This window comes from Trachemys scripta, chromosome 23 (genome assembly GCF_013100865.1).
Source record: "Trachemys scripta elegans isolate TJP31775 chromosome 23, CAS_Tse_1.0, whole genome shotgun sequence".
Taxonomy (NCBI): Eukaryota; Metazoa; Chordata; order Testudines; family Emydidae; genus Trachemys; species Trachemys scripta.
In genome coordinates, this window is record NC_048320.1 from 5,767,084 (window position 1) to 5,783,031 (window position 15,948).

General features: G+C 45.5%; 1 protein-coding gene across 2 annotated transcripts in view; it reads right to left on the reverse strand.

Annotated features, from left to right (window-relative positions):
* ASIC2 (acid sensing ion channel subunit 2) overlaps positions 1-15,948 on the reverse strand; it is a 1,225,960-nt gene that overhangs the window by 852,192 nt on the left and 357,820 nt on the right. The window lies entirely within an intron of this gene.

The window sequence follows — 15,948 nt, forward strand, 5'->3', positions numbered from 1 at the left end:
ACTGGGATTATACATTTAACTAGTTTGTTTTATGTACCTTGAGCAGTGGATGGTTCCGGGTTGACAGCTGTGTGGGCTGGAATGCTGTATTTATCCACAGACCGGCAGCAATAGTGTAACTGTTACCCATGGCCCTGAGTGGGATTCAACCTATGACCTCTGGTTCTAAAAACACTGACTCTTTAGCCAAGGCTGTAGCAACCTCATCGACTGCTCTTTGTGGTCCAGCCACCACTAAAGGAAGACAAAGCAATACACTAAGCTTCCCCCAACAATAATATGTCTCTGCCCTGAAGCAACCACCTATAGTTGTGAAATGGTGATGTCCAGTCTCACTGATCCTTTGTGCGCTCTCTGATGAAGCTCTTAGAATAATAATACCTAGCTCTTTCAAAATGTTTTACCAAAGAGGTCAGCATCATTGTCCCCATTTTACAGAAGGGGAAACTAAGGCACAGAGACGCAACAAGACCATAGTGACTCAGCAGCAGAGCTGAAATTATAACCTAAGACTTACTGACTGTTGGGCCAGGCTGTTGGCCACAGCATGGAGACCAGGGGAGCTCTGTTTTGATAAACTATTCTCTGAAAAACAGGGAAAGTTGCTACTCATGAATATAAATCAGATGTTAGGAATTGTAGAAAATTGATAAGGGAAGCAAAGAGACAAAGAAATTTATGGCTTGCAGAATTAAGGACAATTAGGAGTTTTTAAAAATATATTAGTAATAAAAAAAATCCTGACAATGGTATTGGTTCATTACTAGATGGAAATGGCACAATTGTAAATCATAATGCAGAAAAAACAGAAGTATTCAATTAATATTTCTGTTCTGTATTTAGGGAAAAAAAGCAGACTTTATAGTCTCATCATATGGGGATAATAAAACTCTTTCACATTCCTCTGGAGGCTATTAAACAGAAGCTACTAAAGTTAGACTTTGAAATCAGCAAGTCCAGATAATTTGCATCTAAGTTTTCAAAGAGCTGGCTGGTGAGCTTGCTGGACTCTTAATGTTGATTTTCAATAAGCCTTGGAGCACTGGGGAAGTTTCAGAAGACTGGAAGAAAGCTAATGTGCCAATTTTTTAAAGAGGGGTAAACATGATGACCCAGGCCTCTCAGCCTGACATTGATTGTGACAAGATAATGGAGCAGTTAATACAGGACACAAGAAATAAGGGAGGGTAATGTAATTAATGCAAATCAACATGGGTTTACGAACTAACTTGATATCTTTTTTTATGAGATTGCAAGTTTGGCTGATAAAGAGAATAGTGTTGGCATAATATACTTAGACTTCTGTAAGGCATTTGACTTGGTACCACATGGCATTTTGATTAAAAAGCTAGAATATAAAATTAACCTGGCACACATGAAGTAGATTGGAAACTGGCTAACTGATAGATCTCCAAATCTAATTGCAAATGGGGAATTATCGTCGAGTGTGTTTCCAGTGGGGTCCCACTGGGCTGAGTTCTTGACCCTATGCTATTTAACACTTTTTTCAATGACCTGGAAGAAAACAAAATCATCACTGATAAAGTTTGCAGATGACACAAAAATGAGGCGGGGAGGCGGAGTAAAAATTAAAAGGACAGGTCACTGATCCAATCTGGATCACTTGGTCTACTGCGTGCAAGCAAACTATATGCATTTTAATATGGTAAAATGTAAAGGTATTCATTCATCTGGGAACAAAGAATGTAGACCATACTTACAGGATAGGGGGCTGTATCTGGGAAGCAGTGAATCTGAAAGATTTGGGAGTCATGGTGGATAATCAGCTGAACATGAGCTGCCAGTGGGACGCTGTGGCCAAAAGCGCTCATGTGATACTGGGATGTCTAAACAGGGGAATCTCAAGTAAGAGTAGACAGGTTATTATAGCTCTGTATTTGGCACTAGTGTGACTGCTGCTGGAATCTTGTGACAAGTTCTGGTGCCCACGATTCAAAAAGGATGTTGATAAATTGAAGAGGGTTCAGCGAAGAGCCATGAGAATAATTAAAGGATTAGAAAACCTGCCTTCTAGTGATAGATACGAGGAGCTCCATCTATTCAGTTTAGCAAAGAGTAAGTTAAGGGGTGACATGTTTCCAGTCTGTCAGTATCGATATGGGGAATAAATATCTAATAATGAGCACTTCAGTCTAGCAGAGAAAGGTCTAACACGATCCAATGGCTGGAAGTTGAAGCCAGACAAATTCAGACTGGAAATCAGGCATGCATTTTTAACATTGAGAATAATTAACCACTGGAACAATCTACCAAGGGTCATGGTGGATTCTCCATCGCTGACAATTTTTAAATCAAGACTGGATTTTTTTTCTAAAACGCTCCACTCTAGGAATTATTGTGGGTCAGTTCTATAGCCTGGGTTATATAGGCGATGAGACTAGAGGATCACAGTGCTTCCTTCTGGCCTTGGAATCTATGAATTTATAAACCTATAAAACCAACCCAACCTAGGGGGGAGGGATAGCTCAGTGGTTTGAGCATTGGCCTGCTAAACCCAGGGTTGTGAGTTCAATCCTTGAGGGGGCCACTTAGGGATCTGGGGCAAAAATCTGTCTGGGGATTGGTCCTGCTTTGAGCAGGGGGTTGGACTAGATGACCTCCTGAGGTCCCTTCCAACCTTGATATTCTATGATTCTAGGAAACATCTCATAAAAGAGTAGAAAGTGATACATGAAGGACAGTTTGAAGAAGGGGTGGTGAAGAGTGCTCACCGACCTGGAATAAAAGAGCAGACTCCTTGGTGAGGCGTAATGTAAGATGTCTGATGGGAGAACCTTCAATGGATGCATTCAAGGAACCTCGTGCTTCCAGAAATCCAGCTGCAAATTACACATGGTCCAGGCCACAGTAGCTTCTGGTACCTGCTGCTTCTGGCTGCATTGGAAATACCACCGAAACAGCTTCTTTCACAAAGTATGTCAGAGAAAGAAGGGATTAGTTAAGTCCAAGGCAGACTGCCAAGGATTACAAAGGGATGTCACGAAACTGGGTGACTGGGCAACAAAATGGCCCATGGAATTCAATGTTGATAAATGCAAAGTAATGCACATTGGAAATGTAATCCCATTACTACATACAAAATTATGGGGTCTACATTAGCTGTTACCACTCAAAAAAAGATCTTGGGGTCACCGTGGATAGTTCTGTGAAAACATTCGCTCAATGTGCAGTTACAGTCAGAAAAGCTAACAGAATGTTAGGAAGCATTATGAAAGGGATAGATAATAAGACAAAAGAGATCATAATGCCACTATATAAAGCCATGGTACACCCACACCTTGACTGTGTGCAATTCTGGATGCCCCATCTTAAAAAAAGTTATATTAGAATTGGAAAAGGTACAAAGAAGGGCAAGAAACATGATTAAGGGCATGGAACAGCTTCCATATGAGGGGAGATTAAAAAGACTGGGACTGTTCAGTTTGGAAAACAGATGACTAAGAGGGGATATGATAGATGTCTATCAAATCATGAATGGTACAGAGAAAGTGAATAGGGAAGTGTTATTTGCCCTTTCACATACTACAAAAACAAGGGGTCGTCCAATGAAATTACTAGGCAGCAGGTTTAAAACATTGATGTCCGCTGGAGTTGGTCAACACCTGAAAATCAAGCCCAGAGTATGTCCAAAACTGATGGCACCGAAAATAAGTGCCTTCTTTTGAAAACTGTGTCCTTTAGCGCTACAGATTTTCCATCTATAAAAAGGGATAAAGGTGTTTCCTTGCCTCCTGAGGGGTTGTGAGACTGAATTCATTTGCGTGTCAAGGCTTCTTCCCCACTCTGAACTTTAGGGTACAGATGTGGGGGCCTGCATGAAAACTTCTAAGGTTAACTACCAGCTTAGCTCTGGTCCGCTGCCACCACTCCCAATGTGCTAATTCCCTTCCCTGGATAGCCTTGAGAGACTCTTCACCAATTCCCTGGTGAGTACAGATCCAAACCCCTTGGATCTTAAAACAAGGAAAAAAATCAATCAGGTTCTTAAAAAGAAGGCTTTTAATTAAAGAAAAAGATAAAAATCATCTCTGTAAAATCAGGATGGAAAATAACTTTACAGGGTAATCAAACTTAAAGAGCCCAGAGGACCCCCCTCTAGCCTTAGGTTCAAAGTTACAGCAAACAGAGGTAAACACCCTAGTAAAAGGTACATTTACAAGTTGAGAAAACAAAGATAAAACTAACACACCTTGCCTGGCTGTTTAGTTACAAGTTTGAAATATGAGAGACTTGTTCAGAAAGATTTGGAGAGCAGGGATTGATGTCTGGTCCCTCTCAGTCCCAAGAGCGAACAACCCCCAGAAACAAAGAGCAAACAAAAACCTTCCCCCCACCAAGATTTGAAAGTATCCTGTCCCCTTATTGGTCCTTTGGGTCAGGTGTCAGCCAGGTTACCTGAGCTTCTTAACCCTGTACAGGTAAAAGGATTTTGGAGTCTCTGGCCAGGAGGGATTTTATATAAGAAGGAGTATTTCTTACTAAAAGTGTGCTCATTTTCATGTTGACATCCACATAGATTTAGCATGAGTTGATTAGAATCAGATTTAACTAAACCAAAGTAAGCTACTCTTCTTCTGAAGTGAGAGTGTCCACAAAGCCTTTGGCACCAGATTTAGTAGATTGGTTTCAAAACTGATTCAAGCCATACTGGTGCAACTTTCTCTTGGAGACAAGCCCTGGCAGGAGGGGGAAGTGAAACCAACATAACCAGTTTAAATTTAACCAGGTTAGTTGGTGCATACACCAGTTGACATTCAAGATAGAGATATGGGTGGCTTCCTGTTTTCCTGACACTCTGTATACATTGCGCAGCCTGTGCCAAGATCGCTATGCCAGCGTGGTCCCTTAGCGTAGATGCAGTGTGCACCGATAGGAATTTTTCTGCTGCTCGAGGAACACCACCTCCAGAAATGATGTTAGCTATGCTGACAGAAGCACTCTCCTGTCAGCATAGTTGTGTCTACACTGGGAGTTTTGTGCTTTTCACATCCCTGACCACAGGGTGACCAGGCAGCAAGTGTGAAAAATCAGGATGGTGTGTGGGTGTGTAAGTAAGTAAAATAGGAGCCTATATAAGAAAAAGACCCAAAAATCGGGACTGTCCCTATACAATCGGGACATCTGGTCACCCTACCTGACCAACATAGTTATGCTGGTATACGTTTTAAGATTAGACCAAGTCTGAGTCATGTCTCTCTCTCTCTCTCCTCACCTAATTGAGTTCTCTGGTCTTCCCTACATTCAAACTATTCCTTTTTTCCATTCCATTCGCTCTCACCACCATCAGACCCTTATCACTAATACAATATTTGCAATTCCACAACCATCAGCTCCTAATGGGCTTATTCTAAAGTTCACTGGCAATGCTTCAACAAGAAGTGCCTGGTCATTAAGAAAACCTTCGCTTTCTAACATCATCCATCGTGGGTGCCGTATTTGGCAGCCAGGCGGATATAATTGGACATTGTGTAACATTTGCATCGCAATGGCTATAATTTAGTTCATATTTTTATTTTGAGGCATTACCTGCACAATGTTTAAGTCTCACCATTCTCCATTATATGCAAGACAGGAACATAATGAAAATTAATCATGTCCAAGTAGGATCTGGGCAGATGCTGGGAGGTGCTCAATGGAGCTCTTAAGGGAAAACACAGATGGCATGGTAATAAAGGGTAAATAGATTAATGAATTAGGCACTAATTTCAGTAATATTGGTCATAATGAACTCCTTACATTATAATGTGAACAAAGTTTGTAATTCTAAAAAGATTCCCTGGGATTCACCCCCATCCCAGAAAAGGAGCAATGGAGAGGTCCTCCGAGCAGGCTAGAGCGGCTGCAGGGGAAGCAGACTGTAACAGCGTGGACTCACCACGGCTGGCGCCTCCTGCTGGTTTCTCCAGGAATTAGCACAGTTCAGCTCTGGAGCACCCTCTGCAGGTGGTGTCTTGCCCATTGTCTGCTCTACTCCACTGTTTCTGACCCGCATTGCTCCCCCGCTCGGCGGTGTCCTCTTCAGAACACTGCCCACTACTTCCTTCTCACCCCCCTTCCAGTGGTCATGACACTCCTTTGGCTTGCACCCACCACAGGGGGTCAACCACAACCCAAAGTCTAGCTCCTCACTTCAGGGGCAAGTTGCAGCCTGTATTAGCTATGCTTCTCCATAGCCAGGCGCAGTGCAAGGGGGTGACCTAGGCCTGCCCACTACTCTGGGACCCGACCCAGGGACCCTCTAGCAGTAGCCTCCCTGCCCTTCTCTTCCCTTGTCTACCTATCACCCCTTGGCTTTTTCTGGCAGGGGCCTGCAGCCTAGCAAGTAACAGGCCAGAGCTCACTCTCCACTCCCTTGAGCCTGCCCAGCACTGCTTGATCTCGGGTGCTATCCCTGGGAGCTAGTTCTCCTCCCTTGCTTGTCAGGGAGAGACTCCCCTCTGCTCTGCTGGTCCGCTCCTTATATCTGGGCTGCCCTAGCAGCTGCCTCCTGTCTGGCTCCTAACAAGCCTCACCCTAATTAGCTGCAGGTTTCTACAGCCTCCCTGGCTGCTTCTACCCCACCCCGTGCTGGAGTGAGCCACCTGCACTACTCCACAGCCAATCGGAGAGGCTGCAGGGAGCATCCAGTGAGGGCCCAGCAGGCTCATAGAAAAAGAGCTGCAGGGCTAGAATGAGTGCAGTTTGCTTGTAGGGTCTGGGGGAGTAAGTGGTGCCTCTGGCTGGCTGTAAGGGCTAAGGCACGTAGTCGGTGGCAGGGATTGGGGAAGTGAGGGAATAGCTTCTGGCTGGCTGCCAGGACTTACTTAAGGCAGGCTACTGGAAATAGTTAGTTAAAGGGACATGGCACTTGGCTGCTACTTAGAGGGTCCCTGGGTTGGGACCTGAATAGTAGGTGGGCCTGGGTCTCCCCACCTCCCCAAGGGAGTGTAGACAGGCCCAGGGAAGGGTGGCGGGGGGCTACTCTAGACTGACTCAGCTGGAGAGTTGGGGTCTCTGTTGGTCAGACTGGGGGCTATAGGGCATTACTGAAGGCTTTGAGATAGGCCAGGTTGGACTGTGTACCCCGGAAGGGGGGACAGTGTGGGTGGCTTGGCCAGAGGACTAAATCACTAGTATTAATATTTCAGGCTTCAGAAAGCTAAACTGCTGTATGCCACAAGCCGAGAACAGGAGAGACCAAGACAATTTTTTATTTCAGAAGGTGGAAACAGCTACCAGGGGAGAAACTGTTCTAGATTTGATTTTTGACAAATAGGGAGGAACGGGTTGAGAATTGGAAAGTGGAAGGCAGCTTGGGTGAAAGTGATCATGAAATGGTAGAGTTCATGATTCTAAGGAATGGCAGGAGGGAGACCAGCAAAATAAAGACAATGGATTTCAAGAAGACAGACTTTAGCAAACTCAGGAAGCAGGTAGGTAAGATCCCATGGGAAGCAAGTCTAAGGGGAAAAACAAGAGAAGATAGTTGGCAGTTTTTCAAAGAGACATTATTTAAGGGCACAAGAGCAAACTGTGCCACTGCGAAGGAAAATTAGGAGGTCTGGCAAAAGACCACCCTGGCTTAACCAGGAGATCTTCAATGATCTAAAACTCAAAAGAGTCCCACAAAGAGTGGAAACTAGGTCAGATTACAAAGGATGAATATAAACAAATAACACAAGTATGTAGGGACAAAATGAGAGAGGCCAAGGCACAAAATGAGATCAAACTAGCTAGAGACATAAAGGGTAACACGAAAACATTCTACAAATACATTAGAAGCAAGAGGAAGACCAAGGACAGGGTAGGCCTGTTACTCAATGGGGGTGGGGGAATAATAACAGAAAATGTGGAAATGGCAGAGATGCTTAATGACATCTTTGTTTCAGTTTTCACCAAGAAGGATGGTGATTGGACATCTAACATAGTCAATGCCAGTGAAAATGAGGTAGGACCAGAAAAGGCTAAAATAGGGAAAGAACAAGTTAAAAATTACTTAGACAAGTTAGATGTCTTCAAGTCACCAGGGCCTGATGAAATGCATCCCAGAATACTCAAGGAGTATGATTTAGATAATGGCATAGAGAGTACACTTATAAAGTTTGCGCACAATACCAAGCTGGGAGGGGTTTCAAGTGCTTTGGAGGATAGGATTATAATTCAAAATGATCTGGACAAACTGGAGAAATGGTCTGAAGTAAATAGGATGAAATTCAATAAGGACAAATGCAAAGTATTCCACTTAGGAAGGAACAATCAGTTGCACACATATAAAATGGGAAATGACTGCCTATGAAGGAGTACTGCAAAAAGAGATCTGGGGGGTCATAGTTGACCACAAGCTAAATATGAGTCAACAGTGTAACGCTGTTGCAAAAAAAAAAGCGAACATCATTCTGTAATGTATTGGCTGGAGTGTTGTAAGGAAGACAAGAGAAGTAATTCTTCCGCTCTACTCTGCTCTGATTAGGCCTTAACTGGAGTATTGTTTCCAGTTCTGGGCACCTCATTTCAGGAAGGATGTGGACAAATTGGAGAGAGTCTAGAGAAGAGCAACAAAAATGATTAAAGATCTAGAAAACATGAGCTATGTGCAAAGATTGGGGGAAAAAATGGATTTTATTAGTCTGGAGAAGAGAAGACTGAGAAGGGACATGATAACAGTGTTCAAGTAGAAGGTTGTTACAAGGAGGAGGAAGAAAACTTGTTTTTTTTTTTCTTAACCTCTGAGGCTAGAACAAGAAGCAATGGACTTAAATTGCAGCATGGGAGGTTTAGGTTGGACATTAGGAAAAACTTCCTAACTGTCAGGGTGGTTAAGCACTGGAATAAATTGCCTAGAGAGGTTGTGGAATCTCCATCATTGGAGGTTTTTAAGAGCAGGTTAGACAAACACCTGTCAGGAATGGTCTAGATAATACTTATTCCTGCCTTGAGGGCAGGGGACTGGACTCGATGACCTCTCGAGGTCCCTTCCAGTTCTATGATTCTATGCCCAGGGGATCCCAGGAAAGGAAGGCAAACAACCTTCAAGATTCCTGCCAGTCTGACATGGGTGAAATTCCTTCCTGATAATCATGTGGACCCTGAGCAAGACCGTCAGGTTACGTGCGGTTCAATCACCTGGATTGTGACTCTGTAACTAACTGATAGCGATGTATTAGGTCCCAGCTCCCTGTTGTCCTAGCAGCCCCTTGCTGGCTAAGCAGATGCAGCTTGCCCAAGGCTCGTAGGAGAGGCTAGTCACTATGGCATGAGCCAACCAAAGAGACAGAGGGTTTAAAGAGGAGATCAGGGATAAATAGCGAGCCCTCTAATAAACCTTAAAACTCTTTAGGGGGTGAGCTTGTATTCGCGACCAGCTATGGCAAGTGAGAGCCTGCTCTCAAAAACCTAGCTGGGTCCTTCTCTGGCACTATCCATCATAGTATCTGGGCACTCTGCGTGGAGTAATGAACTTACCGTCACACCATCCCTGCACGGTAGGGAAGGGTCACTGGCCCTATTTCACAGAGCAGGAGCCAAGCCCAGGGGCTCAGGTCCCTTTGTGATTTCAATCAGAGTTAGACACCGAACCACCTTGGAGGATTTGGGCCAGAGACATTAAGTGACTTGTCCAAGATCCCTACGGCAGTCATTGGCAAAGCTGGGGCTTGATCCCTGCTCTACTGAATCCCATTCGGATGTCTCGACCACTAGGTCACTTTTCCTCCCTGATACTGCTCCCAGCTCGGATTAGGAGGCTGAACTTGAATAAACAGCTTCTTTCCTATCTGGCGTTTGGTCCCCAGCCGATCTACAGGGCCATTCCAGGTCACTCCTATGATAACTGTTAGTGTTCTGGTTAGTAATTCACAGTCTGTCTCCAACGGCAACAGACCCCGGATGGCCCATTGCAGTCTGCTCGCCTTAGGCTGGAATCTTATCTGTTCTCACAAGCTAAGCAGGGGTAGGCCTGGTTTGTGCCTGAATAATGGGGGACCTTCACAAAACTGAGGCGATGGGCCACCCACAGGGGCTTGCTCTTGCAAGGGATCCCAGCATTTGAAGAAGGTATATGGAGTGGTCCTCATGAAAAGTGTATGGTTTTTAAGCGTCAGAATGATGAGCCAGTGGAAAAACGTATGCAGGGACCTGGTGAATTTCCCATCCCTTGCAGTCTTTCAATCAAGACTGGATGCCTCTTTCTAAAAGATCCGCCCCAGCTCAAACAGAAGTGATGGGCTTGATGCAGGAATCCCTGGGTGAGGGTCTGTGGCCTGCGTAGTGCAGGCTGGGTGATCACAGTGGTCCCTTCTGGCCTTAACATCTATACCTCTATGATGCTGAAACATCGGCTTCTGCTTAGCCTTAAAGAGAAGCCTTTTCCTAAATTCTGATCCCAGAGCCCTCTGTAGGAACGCTACAGGCTCAGGGAAACTGGCACTAGCTGCAACCAAGGGGGCATTTTTTAGAAATGTCCAAGTGGTTCCTGGGCTCAGATAAAAGTGAAAGCTGCTACCGGAAATTCGCTGCTTTTTGCCACTGCTGATGTGTGACTTGATCTTTCTCCATTGTAAACCAGACCTCGTGGCCTGCTCATCAGCCATCATCACACAGGCTTCTCTGTTCCTTCCACACAGACCTGATGGTCCTTTCTCTTTCCTTCCAATAGAGTCCATCCCCCTGTTCCCTCATTGCAAAGAATCTTTGCTCTTTTTTCCCTTCCTCCCCCTGCTCTTGACAGCACAAGGGTGGCCTCCTCCATCATCTCTCCTTGCCTGCTTTCCAATGTCTCCAACTTGCCCTGCTACATCATGCTACAGCTTGAAGGGAGAGAGAATCTAACTCTTGAGTTATACACATGGAAACTCAACCTAGCACCGTCTTGAGAAACTCAAGGTATATTTTTTCCCTCCAATAAGACTCCATTAAGGCCATTTTTTACTCCCAAGCATCCTCTTTTTCCTCCCCTGTTTTATGGCAGATGCCTCCAGAGCCTAGTAATGAGATGGTCTGAAACCAAGGTAGTGGCTTGAACCATAAAGCAATACAAGTGCCATGGGTTATGCTGATCTTCTGTCTTTATAGCTCCTTTCACCCAAGGATCTCAGAGCACATTACACATAATAATGAATTAAGCCTCACAGCTCCCACCTTGAGGTCAGTCAGCTGTATTACCTTTGATTTATAGATGGGGAAACAGAGGTTACATGACTTGACCAAGGTCACACAGCAAGTGGCAGAGTTAGACCAGGAACTCCAGAGCCTTACCACCGACAGGGCCCCATTATTGTAAACACACTAGCTTCCTTCCCATCCACTGGGAATTTAGGAGAAAGCAGTGAGATATGTTGCATCTGCTGCTCAGCAGGAAAGAACTCAGCTGGGGTTTCAATCGTGGAACCGAAATGGGAGGGGAAATGGCTTAACAGGCTGCCAAGAGCGTTTCCCATCATCAAATGTATATTACATCATTTTAGCATGTTAAGGCTGAAGGACCAGAAATGTGGAGTCTTTATGCACAAATAGGAGGCTAGCACCATCTGTCTTGGATGGTTTAGACACAACAAATCCTGCATCTTGGCAGGGGGTTAGACTAGATAACCCTTGCGGTCCCTTCTAACCCTATGATTCTAGGGTTTGTACCGGTTGCTGGTTCAGGACTGTCCTTTATGGCCACAATCTCCCCATGACCAGTACATGCCAGAACATAAAGGGCCTAGTATCTTAAAAGACATTTCCTTTTGTGCTCCAGTTCTGAAATATTTTCCCTGGTAGCCAAGTAGCCATTGCATTTATTTGTCAACCTCCTTTTTTGCATGGGAAGCAACTGATTTCTAGGCCAATACAAAGGAAACCACCCCCGCTGTAGCTCTGGTGCCTGGTCTTGAAATGCAAATGTAGTGAGCATGTGTAGAAAGGGCAGATGGGTTTGTGTATCAGACAAATTGCCAAGAAATCCCCACTGGAAGAATGACAGAACCTTGCAGAGTGACTGGAAATAATGAATCACGGCAAGTGACAAGTGTATCTGACTGAACTGGTACAAAATCAGCGTCAATCATTATTGTTCATTCCTTAATTAGATTACAGTCTCGTTCCGCCAAGGGGAGCATGAATGAAATTTGTTTCAAAAGCCAGCCTGCTGTAGTAGATACGTCACAAGGTGGAAGATGAAGGCATGTGGCCCAGGCGATGCATGGTTTACAATGCATCAAACAGTGGGAATGATCTGTGGTGGTCGGCTATGGGTTTCACACCAGGGACTGTAGTAGAGCCAGGCAATTAACAGCCATTCTGTGAGAAAGAAATAGTTTGGGTCAGACTCAATGTTTTGTCTGAAACCTTTTGTTTTGATTTTGTTCATTTTTGACTCTTTAGATTGGTTTTAAGAAAAAGGATATTTGTGAAACAGTCGCTTGAAACCAAAATTTTATTTCAAAAACTACAAAATGATACATTTCCATGTTTTCAAATGATTAATTTTTTGGTTGGTCGGTTTTATTTGACTGAAACAATTCGGTAGAACTGACGTGAATTTGAGAAATGCTTTGGTGTTGCCGAATCTGCATATTTGGCCTGGCAAAATCAAGTTGTGTGAAACGTTTTGCCCAGCTCTAGCCTTTCGTCACCTCACCCTGGAGAGCGGCACTCTCCAAGATGGAGCCCCACAATGGAGTAGGCCCAGTCATGCGTGGCCAGGTGACGCTCCCTGGCTAGCGGAGGGCAGTGCAGAACGGCCCAGCACCCGCACATCCATTGCCTGGATTCTGCCTGAAAACGAAAAATCACAAGATGAATCTCCCAGGCCCCCTTTAACTGTGCTCACAGTTGTGCTGACCAACATTTGCAAATTCATTTTCCAAATTAATCCCCCCTCAGCAGACTCATCCCACACCTCCACTGCCTCCCCGCTGCCTCCCCCATAACCAGACCTCCACATAACCAGACCCCCTCTGCCATCCTTTTGCCCCTTCACTAATACCCCATTCAGTCTCTCTGCCTGCCCCCCACCCATTTCCTTATACTCTGCAGAACACACAGCAAGGAGAGCAGGACTGCATGGGGGCACACACACCCACCCACCCACCCCACCCCTAGTGCGGAGCTACAATGAACGTCACCTATAGGTGGTATTTGGGGAGGCTGGGCTGCAGTTACACCTGGGGAAATGGAGACAAGACGTTCACTCATGGCAGGGTGTTTGGAGCTAGGGTGACCAGATGAGAGGAACAAAATATCGGGACACTGGGGGTCCACCGGCGGAGCAAAAAAATGGAAAAAGCAGAGTGCTGCCGGCGGAGCAAAATATCGGGACAAATTGCGTCCCGACCAGGGATTGGTCGGGACGCGGGACAAACACCGAAAAATCGGGATGGTCCAGATTTTATCGGGACACCTGTTCAACCTATTTGGAGCAGAATACAATTGCCCAGGCCTGCCCCTTCTCTGCTGGGCTAAGTTCCAGGAGAGGAGGGGGCATTACCTGATCCCCCTCGCACTGAACCCAAAGGCCTGCGAAGAATGGGGCATGAAGCCCCCTGCCTGAGCCCCAAACGCCTCCTGCTACGTTGATTCCTGGGTGAGTAGGGCTGTTCCCCCTCCCACCCCTGCTCCTTGCTGCAGCCAAGGCATGGGGGAGAGGGGGCGTGACTCCGTCCTGGACATACTGACCAGCCAGCCCGCCTGGTACCTGGCTGTGCCTCATGTCACCCTGGCTCTGCACCATCCCCTCGTCACCACTCTTTAAATCTATCCCTCCCGCCCTGCCATTGGCCAGCAAGCCTGGCTGACCCCACCCCTCCTGTACTCCCATTGGTAGACACAAAAACACAGCAGAGGGCAACTATGTTACTGTTACCCAGAATCTTCTGCGTCACCCACATGTGCTCAAGTCTCTCTCATTGACTCGGAGAAAGAGACGCCGATGTCCAGTTGTGGCTGATGCATAGGATTTGGGTGACCAGATGTCCCATTTTTAACGGGACAGTCCTGGTTTTTGGGTCTTTTTCTTATATAGGTGCCTATTACCCCCTCCCCCCACCCCCTTCCCATTTTTTCCCAGTTAATGTCTGGTCACCCTACATAGGATACACAGCATCATATTTATGCAGGAGATACCATTATTCAGTCCAGAGCTGGGAGTGTTTGGGTTGCAAACAGGACTGGGTTGCCCTGCCCACAGTATACACTGGTGCATTCGCCTGGGCGCATAGGGACTTCTGCACACGGAATGGATGTGCTTGCAATTAGCAGTAAGGATGCTGCCATCCTTTGAGAAGGCCCATGTCTGTTTCAGTGGAATGCTACTCGTGGTATTAGGTACTACTCAGTTTAAGTAAGCATGGCAGAACCTGGACTGTTTTGAGTTGGAAAGTTTCTGTATGAAAAAGAGGTAACGTTCTTTATAGTTGAAGGCCTTCTAACTCCAGACCTCACTGAGGATGTATTTTGGACTGCATTACCTGAAGGTAATGATCACCAACAGTCCAAGTGGACCTGTTGCCAGATCACTGGGCTTCTCGATGCACCCATCTTATACAACAATTAGCCTGACATTGATTATGAGCCTACTAACGGAATAGCTGATCCAGAATTCTATGAACAGAAAGGATGGAAAATTGGTCTTTCAAGAGAACAGCTATAACATAGTAGCGGCAGTGTGAGCTTCTCCATCTCATCACACCCTGACCCGGAGAGACCACCCTGAGGGATGAGCAGGGACCATCAATGGTCCGTTCACTCCTTGGTGTCTTTAATGAAGCTGGCAGCAAGGGTTTTGCTTTGTCCCAGCGGCTCAGACAATGTTTGTTACAGGTGCCCTTATTCAACTATAAGGCTGCCAACAAGGATAACAACCTTTAGAGCAGAGTTGATTGGAAACCAGAATTCCCATCCCGTGGGAAAACGGTGATATTTTGATTGTTTTCCTCATGATATGTCAAAACTTTTCACACAATGAAAACTTCAGGAAAATAAATGTCTCTTTCGAAATGTCAAAGCACTTTGTTCCAGCTCCCTCTCATCCCCACTGCTGGCTATAGGCTTGCTCTACAACTCGGCGTCATCTTCCAGAGAGCACCAGAGTCGTGCTTTCAGGCCGAGCAGCCACGTACATCATATACTCATAGACTGCAGGGCCAGTAGGGATCATTGTGATTATCTAGTTTGACCCCCCTACATAACGCAGGACATAGAACTTCCCCAGAATAATTCCCAAAACATTCAGTCTTGATTAAAAATTGTCAGTGATGGAGAATCCACCATAACCCTTGGTAAGTTGTTCCAATGGTTAATTACTCTCACCGTTAACATTTTTACACTTTATTTCCAGTCTGAATTTGTCTAGCTTCAGTTTCCAGCCATTGGATCAGGGTAGACCTTTCTCTGCTAGATTGACAAGCTTATTATCAAATATTTATTCCCCATGTAGATACATGTAGTTTGTGATCAAGTCACCCCTTCACCTATACACTAAATAGTTGGAGATCTTTGAGTCTGTCACTATTATGCAGGTTTTCTAATCTTTTAATCCCTCTCATGGCTCTTCGCTGAACGCTCTCCAGTTTATCAACATCCTTCTTGTATTGTGGGCACCAGAACTGGACACAGGATTCCAGCCGTGGTCACACCAGGGCCAAACACAAAGGTGAAATAATCTCTCTACTCCTGCTTGAGATTCCCCTCTTTATTCATCCCAGGATCGCATGAACTCTTTTGGCCACATCATTGCACTGGCAATTCATGTTCAGCTGATTATCCACCACAACCCCCAAATCTTCTTCAGAGTCCAGCAGGGGAGTCCTGTGACTACAAGCCATTATGGGAAATGTATTCTGGCCGGGAAGCCTGGTCCATAGGGAAGAATGGGGGGGGGGGGCAAGAAGTATCCAAACTACAACTCCCATGAGGCACAACTCAGGCGGACATAGAGAATAATGCCACACTAATAAGAAACATTCCATT